Here is a 13366-nt window from a genome sequence, read left to right as displayed (position 1 = left end):
CTATTGTGCGATCGCAGGAATAGGAGGAAACCGAACCCCCTGGGTGAGACAAATGACAGCTCCCTCTAGCGAGTCTCATGCAATTCAATGCAGTAAACAATCCCTTCGGCTCATTCCCATATTCTTAAAGGGGCGGTCGCGGGCCACAAGCCAAAGGTCACTACATATGCCTGCCCTCGTACTGGCCACAGGCATGGAAAGTGGCCCACAAGCCTGACCGACGCTTGCGGAAGGTCCCATATGGTCTAGCGGTCAGGATTCCTGGTTTTCACCCAGGCGGCCCGGGTTCGACTCCCGGTATGGGAAGCTACGCTTTTACTTTGCTTCCCTTGTCGGTCTGCGGCAGAAGCATTTTTAGCCAGCAATGGAGCTGCAGCAACCTGATAGCTTGTGGTCCGTTTCTCCGGCAGCGTGCCTTCGATAGCTCAGCTGGTAGAGCGGAGGACTGTAGGTGGGAAGTTGGCAATCCTTAGGTCGCTGGTTCGACTCCGGCTCGAAGGAGGTCTTTTTCACACGCAAAGACTTTCTTGGCCGCGCCTTATTTTGGAAGCGCGCTTCGCTGAAGTCGCGACCGCCTCTGGAAGCTAAAAGCGCGTTCCCTGACCGGGAATCGAACCCGGGCCGCGGCGGTGAGAGCGCCGAATCCTAACCACTAGACCACCAGGGAAGGGCTGTCGGCCCAGCACCCTCAAGCCTGGCTGTGGGCCCCTACCTGATTTCGCTGCAACTGCTCAAGCGAGAGCACCGAGGCTTGTAATTTCCTCCTGGAGAGGAGAGAGTGTCTGACCCTGAATCGCACTTCTTCCGCTGTGAAACTGTCCCATGCTCTGCAAGAATATCCAAACAACACCACAACCTTCCATAAAAACCAATCAGCTTGCAAAACATAACAAGGAGAGCCCAGCCCGTGGTCTCCGTGTTAGTAGCATGAGAATAGGTAGATGATATGACAGGCCTCTGTCCAATCGGGCACACAAGGGCGCTTGGCCAGTGGGCCAGTGGCGCAATGGATAACGCGTCTGACTACGGATCAGAAGATTCTAGGTTCGACTCCTGGCTGGCTCGAGCTGCCTCTTTTGCTTCTTTGTCAGCCCATGGCAGTTTTATTATTTAGCTTTATTAGCCCTTAGCTTTCATTGCTATTATTATTCCATTGGTTTATTATTATGATAAATTGACAGTCCAACAATGGGCTGTTTTGCCAGTGAGATAACGGTTGCCATACAATGCCATGCCTGTTTTCAAATGCATTGCAAAAGTACATTCACAAGGACCTCGCTGTAAATGACCAGTTGATAGTGTCTATTGTGCGATCGCAGGAATGGGAGGAAACCGAACCCCCTGGGTGAGACAAATGACAGCTCCCTCCAGCGAGTCTCATGCAATTCAATGCAGTAAACAATCCCTTCGACTCATTCCCATATTCTTAAAGGGGCGGTCGCGGGCCACAAGCCAAAGGTCACTACATATGCCTGCCCTTGTACTGGCCACAGGCATGGAAAGTGGCCCACAAGCCTGACCGACACTTGCGGAAGGTCCCATATGGTCTAGCGGTCAGGATTCCTGGTTTTCACCCAGGCGGCCCGGGTTCGACTCCCGGTATGGGAAGCTACGCTTTTACTTTGCTTCCCTTGTCGGTCTGCGGCAGAAGCATTTTTAGCCAGCAATGGAGCTGCAGCAACCTGATAGCTTGTGGTCCGTTTCCCCGGCAGCGTGCCTTCGATAGCTCAGCTGGTAGAGCGAAGGACTGTAGGTGGGAAGTTGGCAATCCTTAGGTCGCTGGTTCGACTCCGGCTCGAAGGAGGTCTTTTTCACACGCAAAGACTTTCTTGGCCGCGCCTGATTTTGGAAGCGAGCCGCGCTGAAGTCGCGACCGCCTCTGGAAGCTAAAAGCGCGTTCCCTGACCGGGAATCTAACCCGGGCCGCGGCGGTGAGATCGCCGAATCCTAACCACTAGACCACCAGGGAAGGGCTGTCGGCCCAGCACCCTCAAGCCTGGCTGTGGGCCCCTACCTGATTTCGCTGCAACTGCTCAAGCGAGAGCACCGAGGCTTGTAATTTCCTCCTGGAGAGGAGAGAGTGTCTGACCCTGAATCGCACATCTTCTGCTGTGAAACTGTCCCATGCTCTGCAAGAATATCCAAACAACACCACAACCTTCCATAAAAACCAATCAGCTTGCAAAACATAACAAGGAGAGCCCAGCCCGTGGTCTCCGTGTTAGTAGCATGAGAATAGGTAGATGATATGACAGGCCTCTGTCCAATCGGGCACACAAGGGCGCCTGGCCGGTGGGCCAGTGGCGCAATGGATAACGCGTCTGACAACGGATCAGAAGATTCTAGGTTCGACTCCTGGCTGGCTCGAGCTGCCTCTTTTGCTTCTTTGTCAGCCCATGGCAGTTTTATTATTTAGCTTTATTAGCCCTTAGCTTTCATTGCTATTATTATTCCATTGGTTTATTATTATGATAAATTGACAGTCCAACAATGGGCTGTTTTGCCAGTGAGATAACGGTTGCCATACAATGCCATGCCTGTTTTCAAATGCATTGCAAAAGTACATTCACAAGGACCTCGCTGTAAATGACCAGTTGATAGTGTCTATTGTGCGATCGCAGGAATGGGAGGAAACCGAACCCCCTGGGTGAGACAAATGACAGCTCCCTCCAGCGAGTCTCATACAATTCAATGCAGTAAACAATCCCTTCGGCTCATTCCCATATTCTTAAAGGGGCGGTCGCGGGCCACAAGCCAAAGGTCACTACATATGCCTGCCCTTGTACTGGCCACAGGCATGGAAAGTGGCCCACAAGCCTGACCGACACTTGCGGAAGGTCCCATATGGTCTAGCGGTCAGGATTCCTGGTTTTCACCCAGGCGGCCCGGGTTCGACTCCCGGTATGGGAAGCTATGCTTTTACTTTGCTTCCCTTGTCTGTCTGCGGCAGAAGCATTTTTAGCCAGCAATGGAGCTGCAGCAACCTGATAGCTTGTGGTCCGTTTCCCCGGCAGCGTGCCTTTGATAGCTCAGCTGGTAGAGCGGAGGACTGTAGGTGGGAAGTTGGCAATCCTTAGGTCGCTGGTTCGACTCCGGCTCGAAGGAGGTCTTTTTCACACGCAAAGACTTTCTTGCTGGGCAAGCGAGAGCACCGAGGCTTGTAATTTCCTCCTGGAGAGGAGAGAGTGTCTGACCCTGAATCGCACTTCTTCCGCTGTGAAACTGTCCCATGCTCTGCAAGAATATCCAAACAACACCACAACCTTCCATAAAAACCAATCAGCTTGCAAAACATATGCCTGCCCTTGTACTGGCCACAGGCATGGAAAGTGGCCCACAACATCATCAAGGGTATCATAAATATAGTAATGTAATATAAATTACACAGCTGCATTAACTAATTTGTTACCAAATGTGTTTGTTTCTCTATAGTCTTTATATCTTCACATTTTAATTTTGATGGAACCGCGCTTCAGGAGACGGGCTGATGGCAGCCTGAATCTGGCCGATACATTGGAAGTGGCAAAGGTAAAGGAGGCCAACAAGGGAAAGCCGTACACGAGACCCCTGTCCCCGGAGATAGTGCTGAACAAGGCCAAGAAAAGCTTAATTCTGCACCACGGAGATCTAGCGAACCGAAAGCACCTGCTAGGTTTCTTTGAAATCCAGTTTGGTGTATTTCGTGGGCAAACATTCAGGTGGGTGGCTGAAAATGCTCTGGGGTATGCTGCTTACCTGGTGGCAGCTATGAAGAGGGACCCCACAGGAGGCAGCAAAGACTCCCAAGAACATGCCCACAACAAGGGGAGTTTTAGGGAGTATATTGAGCTATTTCCTTCTGGCAGAATTGCCATTGCCTTGAAGGAAGAGCAATATGCTGAGAAAGCTCCCCAGCACGCTGCCGCCACCCAGCTCACTCCTCCCACCCAGCACGCTGCCGCCACCCAGCTCACTCCTCCCACCCAGTACGCTGCCGCCACCCAGCTCACTCCTCGCACCCAGCTCACTCCCATGACCCAGCACACCGCCACCACCCATACTTCCACCGCCTCTCTCCGCTCCCTCTTGGTTACCAGGTTGCCTAACCAGAAAAGTCTGACTAAGACTGTAGAAAGGCTGGTTTCCCCCCACAAAGCTACACCTTGTAAGCAAAGATTTATTTGTATAACACTTTTTTGGTTTGTTAAGGATTTATTGCTGTTCAGTAGTCATGTTTATCTCTTTGTCCTGTGTTTTGTTTTATAGCTTTGGCCCAAGCACGTGCGAAGCCCTCAGCCACCCTCACCCGACCGGCCGCTTCCATTGAGGGAGCCACAGGGCCCTCAGCCACCCTCACCCGACCGGCCGCTTCCATTGAGGGAGCCACAGGGCCCTCAGCCACCCTCGCCCTCCCCACTGAGATAGATGACAGCACACTGCTGGCAGAGGCAACTGTGTTTGAGGAGGCATATGTGGCATGTATGTTTATACTTAATTTAAACATACAACAAAATATTTTCCTTTCTAGAAATAATAAAGTGAAGCAATGTGAATTTATATATGTTTATTTATGTGTTTATTTCTGTTTTTGTTTTGTTTTTTCCAGCACAACGAGTCTGTCTTCCAGCTGGATGGATACACACCCTGCCTGAAGTGGATCAGAGGTGGATATCCAAAGCCCTGTTCAGGTGGACAGCACAGGGACATCCTGAGCTGATCTTTAGCAGGGTGGACAAACTTTGGTGGTATCCTCCACAGGTGCCACTGAAGACCAGTAATTCTCCTTCCTTGGAGAATTACTTTGGCCATCCCTTGCTGCTCTGGATGCCACGAAAACTGTGGCAAGTGAAGCTGACCTGTCCCCATCCAGACTGTCAGAAAGACCTTCTGACCTCAGCTGGCTTGCATCAAAAGATCAGGCAGGTGGTTGCCTTGGGTAAGATGTACTTTGTGGCATCTGAGTACCTGGCCTGCCGAAGATGTAAGAGGAAGGTCATCAGCTGGAGCCATGGTATCGTCTCCCAACTCGACATTGGCCACAGGGTGCAGTTCCCTTGTATTCTTACATCAAAACTTGCATGTGACCTGGAGGTAGTAAGTTTGATGCGTCAACGAGGGCTGGGAAACAGCAGCAGCCAGATCCAGCGCAAGCTGCAGGAACGTCATGCTGAGGTCTGGTTGCAAAAGACAGTCCAGTATCTGACAGATTGCATGGGGATTGCCAGTGCTGTCACGTCGAGCCTGATCCTGCCTGTGACATTTGAACCTGCTCCTTCAATGCCTTCTATCCCTAAGCACCGGTGGCTGATGCAGGTGTATGCCCAGGATGTCCTGCAAAGGCTGGATGAGATCAAGGCCTCTATCACATCACAATATGGTCGGATCTTAAAAATGGATTCTACAAAAAAAGTGGCCAGAAAACTAGCCGGACGCAGCTATGGCACAGCTACCTGGGCAACCAGTGTTGGAAATGAGTATGGACAGGTGATCATGTCCGTACTCACAGCCAGTGAAGGTTTTGGTCTCGGACCAATGATTGAAGGCCTCATCAAGCGATACAGAGTGGCTGGGGTGGCTCCTCCCGAGGTACTGTATGTCGACCGAGACTGCTGTGGCAACACTCTTCTGAGGAGGATGTTTGAAGAGTGGGAGCAAATGACCATCAGGTTAGATGTATGGCACTTTATGCGGAGGTTTTCTGTGGGTTGCACCACCGACTCTCATCAGTTGTATGCCACATTTATGAGTCGCCTCAGCCACTGTATTTTCATGTGGGACCAGGGGGACTTGACGGCCCTGAAGAAGGCGAAGCGTGCAGAGCTAGAAGCTGACCGGAAACCATCATCCGAGGCTGATGTGCTGCGCTGTATCAGCCGTAGCGAGCTAGCCCTACATTGCAGGAGGACCACCCGTGGTACCAAGGAGACCTTGGCGATGATTGAGAGCCATATTCAGGCCTTTGATGGAGATGCTGGTCGTGACACTCTTGGAGTCCCACTAATAAACTCAGCCCGGATGAGGGAGATCTTAAAGTCCCAGCGGAAGCATGTGGCCTGCATCCAGGATCCTCTAGGTGTGCAGCTCTACATGCAGACAGGCACTGTAGTGAAGGGAGGGCACCGGCTGCCAACCTACCGCTGTGCCAGAGGTTCCACTTCGCTTGAGTCTTTTCACCTGCACCTTAACAGATTCATCCCAGGTAAATAAGCAACTTAACTGAATTATTAAAATAAGATTTGATTTAATTATATATTGAAATAATAATGAGAATTGTAAGAACAGCTATTTGTGTATTTATATGAAATTTTGGTGGTCTTTTTTTTTCTTTTTTGAATTTACAGGTACACTAGCTAGTGACACCTTCTTCCAGGCGTATCTTTTGGATGGACTTGCAAGGTGGAATGAGGACCGGGCTGTGGCAGCAACAACTGATGAGCAGCAGCCACATTCCTACAATCATCTTCTGCGTCATGCTGTCAATACTCTTGCAGAGAAGGTTATGGGCATGAAAATCACCCCTTATGTTGGGCCAAGAAAGTACACTGGTAGATAACTATTTGTTGTTTTTGTTTCATTCAAGTGTACACATACCATTTAACCACTGAGTTATAATATAATATCTTGGTATATTATTTAATTGTCAATGTTTTAATATTTTAAAGGTGAGCTTATTGGAGTGGAATACCTTTACCAGCAAACTGGTAACGTTCTGCAGGACTACAAGTTGGCCATTGAAGAGTTAGAGACCACTGAGGTTGTTATAGAGGAGGGTGAAGATTATGCTGAATTTGAGGAGTTTCAGGACATCACTGTCCCCACCGTTGACACAGAACGGACACCTGCTGCCTCTTCACAAGCATTAGTGTCTGCAGCATCATCTCCAACCCCTCCAGCAACCAGCCCCATGTCATCACTGTCTGTGGTCCCTCCATCACCAGTGACACCTCCTGTTTCCAGCTCCACGTCATCACAGTTTGTAGTCCCTCCATTACCAATGACATCTCCTGTTTCCAGCTCCACGTCATCACTGTCTGTGGTCCCTCCATCACCAGTGAAATCTCCTGTCAATCTCCAATCAAAGCCATCACTCTCTCCTGTGGCACATAGCTGTGAGTTTTACCAAATTGTTCATAGAGGTTTCTATATTATTTGTTGTCAAACTAACTCTAAATGTACATTTGTCATATTGAAAGACACAAAGAAACAAATACAAATTTAAACTAAATATTTATCCTTTTCATGTAGTCCCAGTGGATCAGTTATCTGCAGAAACTGATCTTCCAACATCTGAAGAGAATATTTCACATGATGTAAGGGCACAGTTTCTTTTTTAATGTACATTTACATATGGGTAAACAAAATCCGGGTTATGTTGGCTGTGCTTTCATGTAAATATTTATATTCATTGCTGCTATCAAAAGTTCCTAAATTATCTTTCATTTTAGGATTCTGTTGGTCCTGATAATATTGAGGGGTATGGAGCCGTGCAGGACTTGGCAGAGTTTTTGGTTAGCCTCAGAGACCACCGTCTGGCCTTGACTGGAGAAGAGTGTGTCAAGATCATCACCCTATGGCAGGCACTGGGGGAGTATGACAAGAAAAAGACCATTTACTCATCACGTCATCAAACCACCCTAAAACAGGGACGATTCAGGGCCACTAAGAAGATTGTGGCACCAGGTGTGGAGAGCACTAAAAGGTATCTTAAATTTAGCAAACACAGGGTCTGGATTGCCTTTGTCTAAAAGGTTTTGTTTAAATATATATAACTGGCTGAAATATCATCTCCAGCTTTATTTGTTTAGTAAGGATTTCTAGTAAAATTAGTAAAACCTGAAGCCTTCATAGCTAGTTTATCTTCCTGCAGCTTGTTAAGTTCAAACCTAGCCTAGTTATAACAAATTATTAGTTGTGATTTACATTTAATGCTGACTTTATGTTATGTTGCTAAGTAAGTTACGTTGCTATGGACACAGTTCCAACTGTACATCAGACTATTCTATTTAGCAGAAGCAACACAGTCATTTCTTAATCAGTTAAGTCATTTTGGATCAATATTTTGTGTCAAATGATTTGTCTTACTGTCTGTTAGTAAGTAGCTGTGTAATAAGTGGAATAATATGCAGCTATTATTGTGAAAAACAAAAACAAAAAACTGACAGGCTGACTAACGACACCGTATAATGCAGTATAAAGCTGTAATAATGCCACAACACAGTAACCCAGTAAAGACCTAATTTATTGATATGATATTTCAACATCGACCTAGAAAACAAACAAGACAACATAACTATGCACAGATATTAAAAATTAACATCTAGACAACACAAAGCAAAACATACAGAATAGAAAAGGGAAAATAAAATAACAGAGTAAGGATCACAAATCGTAAACAATCATACATTAATAATATGTATTCTTTTGTAACTTGCAGGTGTTTCGTTGGGGCTCATAGTCCTGCACAGTGGCCTGACTGCAACCGAGTGGTGGAGGCCATCTTCACAAGGCTCTGTGCTCTCTACCCGAATGCGGTGCGCTGTGATGGAGTGAGGGTGTCCCGCTTCACAATGGTAACACGTGTTTACAAGCACATTCGAGAGTGCATCCTCACCAATGCTAAGGTGATGAGCGAGACCACCATCCAGCTCCCTGAAGTGAACGCTGCAACAGTCACACAGTGGTGAGTAAATTAGCATTGTAACTGCTAAGCCTAAACCTAAAGCATCTGAGGGCTACACAGAGGGTTCAAGTAACTGACGCAGTTAACTTAATGTTAGTGACTGCTTTGACGGGTCTAGAAACAAATCAATTCAACAATTCAGCAATATGAAAGATAATATTTTTTGCTCAGGAAATGGTCTTCAACAGACTGCAAGAATCCATAATCCATAATAGAATGGTTATCTCAATGAAGTAGCCATTTTACAAAAGCAATAATACATGAGACGAGGGTGTGATCAATTGCTATGTGATCTCAGCTGTGTCATGCTTCTGCATCATAGTCGTGATCAAATAGTAGTTGATCACACCATCTTTTGTATTATTGCTTAAATGTTTATTAATATTGGTTGTTTATGTTTTCCCAGGTTCAGCAGGCGTTGCAAGTCTCAGGAACAGGAGATTTTAAAGCAGGGTATCCAAGCCCCAGACGCACCCATGGCAGGACCTGAGGAGCTTCCTGCGGCTATACAGAAAGGACCCACTCTCTATTCAGGCAGTCTGGCTGAGCCTCACCTTTTTATCCTGCCACCAAACACTGCTGGGGAGGCAAAACTCAAGGGGAGGTCGCAACCTCAGGCCATCTCCAAGGCTCCACCATCACATCAAGGACTTCCTGTCATAGCACGTCCTATTGCACCAGCACTACCGTTCTCTCTCCCTTTCATTTTACCATCTGTGCAGCTTCCTACAGTGATAGACGCAAGTGCGCCGTCCTCTACAGTGCCTGTGTAACGAAGCGGGAGTCATGGTAAGATCCAAATGCAAGCTTTATTAAGAATATCGTACAGGCAGGGTCAATCAGGAGCAGACGAGAACAGCAAGGGACAGGCAGGATCGTAATCAGGGTGCAGGCAATGGTCAGGACAGGCAGATATCATTCACAGAACAGTAAAACAGGCAAGGGTCAGGACAGGCAGCAACGGGTCAAAAACAGGAACAGGCAAGATCAATCACAGGCAGACAGAAAACAAGGAAACGCTCAGAATTGTCACAAGGAATCAAGACTTCGCAAACTGGTGGTGTGAGTGTGAGTCCTTTATAGTCCTGTTAATGTACTGCAGCTGGGTGTGGTGATTAGTGAGGAGTGTGTGCATGGCTGTATGTGGCGACAGGTGATTGGTGTGGAGTGACCATGTGACTGGCAGGGAGGATTGTGGGTAATGTAGTCCGGGAACTGACAGGAACAGACGGTGATCGTGACAGCCTGGTACCTCACAGGTGATGTTCTTCAACCTCCCATTACCTTCAGCTATGCCACCATCAGCTCAGACACAGACATCCAGTCAAGCTGTTCCTTACTCCACTCAGCAATACAGAAAGAGAAAACAGGAGAGGGAGCTCACTGGAACTGTCACAAGAAAATATGTGAGGAAGACAGACGTCATTCTTTGTAAAAAGTGTAAAAAAGAAAGACGGCCACCATCACATCTTCAGTACTTTGGTAACTGGTACTGCAAAGAGTCTGAGACTCAATCATATGGTGAATGGAGGGCTGTGCTGGAGGAACGAGGTTATAGGAAAAAAAAGCCAGGAAATGACAACCCTCCAGCTTCATAAAATTGCTCTTTCAGCACGTTTTTTTTTGTTTGTTTTGTTTTGTTTATTTATTTGGTTAATGTTTGCATTATAGAGCAATTTACAAGTCTCCAACAATGACTAAAATGTATAATAGGTTTCTAAAAAATCTCTAAAAAAAACATGTTTTTTTCTTCACTGCTTGTTTCCTCTGCTGCATGCCTCTGTTGGGAAAATATTTCAGGTATAAATGTGATATAATATAATATAATATAATATAATATAATATAATATAATATAATATAATATAATATAATATAATATAATATAATATAATATAATATATATATGTATGTTTATTAGTGCTGTTCAACGATAACCGTGGTTACCGTGTACAAAATAAGAGTCTGTGTTTACGTAATATATGTGTGTTTGTTTTGTGTATAATTATTATGTATATATAAATATACACACATACATGTATATATTTAAGAAAAATATCTTATATTTCTATATAAATATTTACATTTATATATAATTTAAATATATAAAAATATAAATACATTTATATATTTATACATACATGCTTATATTTCTTAAATATATACATGTATGTGTGTGTATTTATATATACATAATAATTATACACAAAAACACACATATTACGTAAACACAGACTCTTATTTTGTACACGATAACCACGGTTATCGTTGAACAGCCCTAATGTGTGTAATATATATATATATATATATATATATATATATATATATATATATATATATATATATATATATATATATATATATATATATATATAAATAATGGTAAGTTTACCTTGTTATTCATGTGTGAGTTTTTTATTTTTATTTTCTCAGGCTGTTATGTCAAAATTGCACTGCAGATGTTTGTTTTGGTTTATTATTTATTCTTTTCTCAGGCTGTTATGTCAAAATTGCACTGCAACTGTTTGTTTTGGTTTATTATTTATTCTTTTCTCAGGCTGTTATGTCAAAATTGCACTGCAGATGTTTGTTTTGGTTTATTATTTATTCTTTTCTCAGGCTGTTATGTCAAAATTGCACTGCAGATGTTTGTTTTGGTTAATTATTTATTCTTTTCTCAGGCTGTTATGTCAAAATTGCACTGCAACTGTTTGTTTTGGTTTATTATTCTTTTCTCAGGCTGTTATGTCAAAATTGCACTGCAGATGTTTGTTTTGGTTTATTATTTATTCTTTTCTCAGGCTGTTATGTCAAAATTGCACTGCAGATGTTTGTTTTGGTTAATTATTTATTCTTTTCTCAGGCTGTTATGTCAAAATTGCACTGCAGATGTTTGTTTTGGTTAATTATTTATTCTTTTCTCAGGCTGTTATGTCAAAATTGCACTGCAGATGTTTGTTTTGGTTAATTATTTATTCTTTTCTCAGGCTGTTATGTCAAAATTGCACTGCAGATGTTTGTTTTGGTTAATTATTTATTCTTTTCTCAGGCTGTTATGTCAAAATTGCACTGCAACTGTTTGTTTTGGTTTATTATTCTTTTCTCAGGCTGTTATGTCAAAATTGCACTGCAGATGTTTGTTTTGGTTTATTATTTATTCTTTTCTCAGGCTGTTATGTCAAAATTGCACTGCAGATGTTTGTTTTGGTTAATTATTTATTCTTTTCTCAGGCTGTTATGTCAAAATTGCACTGCAACTGTTTGTTTTGGTTTATTATTTATTCTTTTCTCAGGCTGTTATGTCAAAATTGCACTGCAGATGTTTGTTTTGGTTTATTATTTATTCTTTTCTCAGGCTGTTATGTCTAAATTGCACTGCAGATGTTTGTTTTGGTTAATTATTTATTCTTTTCTCAGGCTGTTATGTCAAAATTGCACTGCAGATGTTTGTTTTGGTTAATTATTTATTCTTTTCTCAGGCTGTTATGTCAAAATTGCACTGCATATGTTTGTTTTGATTTATTATTTATTCTTTTCTCAGGCTGTTATGTCAAAATTGCACTGCAACTGTTTGTTTTGGTTTATTATTTATTCTTTTCTCAGGCTGTTATGTCAAAATTGCACTGCTGTTCTAAATTTTTTTTATTGACTAAAAATCTATGCAAATAAAAACGGTTGTTAATCTTTGCCCTCACATTATTGTTTCTGTGTGCCTATTTGTATTCTCAAAATATTTGTAGCTGTGGACACAATATGTTTTTTTAAAAACATAAAAACATACAAACATAACTGTAAAACACAATAAAAACAGGGACAGTAAGAATAGGGCAGAAAATATAATTTATAGTTTCTATACTGTAAAAAAAAAAAAAAAAAAAAAAAAAAAAGGTATCAATTAGCATATATTCATATATTCTGTTATGAAAACGCACCAAGAAGATGGCTATTGTTATTGCCGTGTGTTTATTGTCTTCACATTTATTATGTCAAAACATTTCGGCTTTTTTTATCCAGTGACAGCTGGATGCCTTTGTCCACATAAGGTATTTCCTGGAGCGTCACAAATTAGTACTTTTACGAGTCCATTTTGGTCCGCTTTGGGCTTTTCTGCGAGAGAGCGCCCTCCGCCGTCCGGTATGAACGAAACATACACAACGTGAGAGCGTTTACGTTGGAGAGTGCCCAAATTAAAGTACGGGGGGGCGAATTTACGTCTGATTAAAGTACGGGGGGCAATAACGATGACACACGCGTGCACCGGCGGCGTCAAAGGGACACGTTCCGCAAATTCCGATCACCGGTCGGAGCGGGGCGCGAACTCGGGTCGCTGTGCCTCTTATGGTTGCTTTACCACGACTAACCGGCGCCGGCCTTGGCGCAATGGATAACGCGTCTGACTACGGATCAGAAGATTCTAGGTTCGACTCCTGGCTGGCCCGAGCTGCCTCTTTTGCTTCTTTGTCAGCCCATGGCAGTTTTATTATTTAGCTTTATTAGCCCTTAGCTTTCATTGCTATTATTATTCCATTGGTTTATTATTATGATAAATTGACAGTCCAACAATGGGCTGTTTTGCCAGTGAGATAACGGTTGCCATACAATGCCATGCCTGTTTTCAAATGCATTGCAAAAGTACATTCACAAGGACCTCGCTGTAAATGACCAGTTGATAGTGTCTATTGTGCGATCGCAGGAATGGGAGGAAACCG

The 13366-nt window shown here is 43.8% G+C and overlaps 10 non-coding genes across 10 annotated transcripts; 8 read left to right on the top strand and 2 right to left on the bottom strand.

Moving 5' to 3' along the window:
• The first annotated feature begins 234 nt into the window (after positions 1–234).
• Positions 235–306, top strand: trnae-uuc (transfer RNA glutamic acid (anticodon UUC)). The gene has a single exon. It is a non-coding gene; the product is annotated as a tRNA-Glu (tRNA).
• Positions 307–414: 108 nt separating this feature from the next.
• trnay-gua (transfer RNA tyrosine (anticodon GUA)) lies at positions 415–501 on the top strand. Its single transcript is given in 2 exon segments — positions 415–451; positions 466–501. It is a non-coding gene; the product is annotated as a tRNA-Tyr (tRNA).
• Positions 502–595: 94 nt separating this feature from the next.
• trnae-cuc (transfer RNA glutamic acid (anticodon CUC)) lies at positions 596–667 on the bottom strand. Its single transcript has one exon. It is a non-coding gene; the product is annotated as a tRNA-Glu (tRNA).
• Positions 668–992: 325 nt separating this feature from the next.
• Positions 993–1065, top strand: trnar-acg (transfer RNA arginine (anticodon ACG)). The gene has a single exon. It is a non-coding gene; the product is annotated as a tRNA-Arg (tRNA).
• A 471-nt stretch (positions 1066–1536) lies between these two features.
• trnae-uuc (transfer RNA glutamic acid (anticodon UUC)) lies at positions 1537–1608 on the top strand. The gene has a single exon. It is a non-coding gene; the product is annotated as a tRNA-Glu (tRNA).
• Positions 1609–1716: 108 nt separating this feature from the next.
• On the top strand, positions 1717–1803 carry trnay-gua (transfer RNA tyrosine (anticodon GUA)). Its single transcript is given in 2 exon segments — positions 1717–1753; positions 1768–1803. It is a non-coding gene; the product is annotated as a tRNA-Tyr (tRNA).
• Positions 1804–1897: 94 nt separating this feature from the next.
• trnae-cuc (transfer RNA glutamic acid (anticodon CUC)) lies at positions 1898–1969 on the bottom strand. Its single transcript has one exon. It is a non-coding gene; the product is annotated as a tRNA-Glu (tRNA).
• Positions 1970–2294: 325 nt separating this feature from the next.
• trnar-acg (transfer RNA arginine (anticodon ACG)) lies at positions 2295–2367 on the top strand. Its single transcript has one exon. It is a non-coding gene; the product is annotated as a tRNA-Arg (tRNA).
• A 471-nt stretch (positions 2368–2838) lies between these two features.
• On the top strand, positions 2839–2910 carry trnae-uuc (transfer RNA glutamic acid (anticodon UUC)). The gene has a single exon. It is a non-coding gene; the product is annotated as a tRNA-Glu (tRNA).
• Positions 2911–3018: 108 nt separating this feature from the next.
• On the top strand, positions 3019–3105 carry trnay-gua (transfer RNA tyrosine (anticodon GUA)). Its single transcript is given in 2 exon segments — positions 3019–3055; positions 3070–3105. It is a non-coding gene; the product is annotated as a tRNA-Tyr (tRNA).
• Positions 3106–13366: the final 10261 nt, after the last annotated feature.

The sequence above is a fragment of the Chanodichthys erythropterus genome, chromosome 6 (assembly GCF_024489055.1).
Source record: "Chanodichthys erythropterus isolate Z2021 chromosome 6, ASM2448905v1, whole genome shotgun sequence".
In the NCBI taxonomy this organism is placed as follows: Eukaryota; Metazoa; Chordata; class Actinopteri; order Cypriniformes; family Xenocyprididae; genus Chanodichthys; species Chanodichthys erythropterus.
The sequence above is the reverse complement of the archived record's forward strand: the minus strand, read 5'-3'. Positions and strand labels throughout refer to the sequence as shown.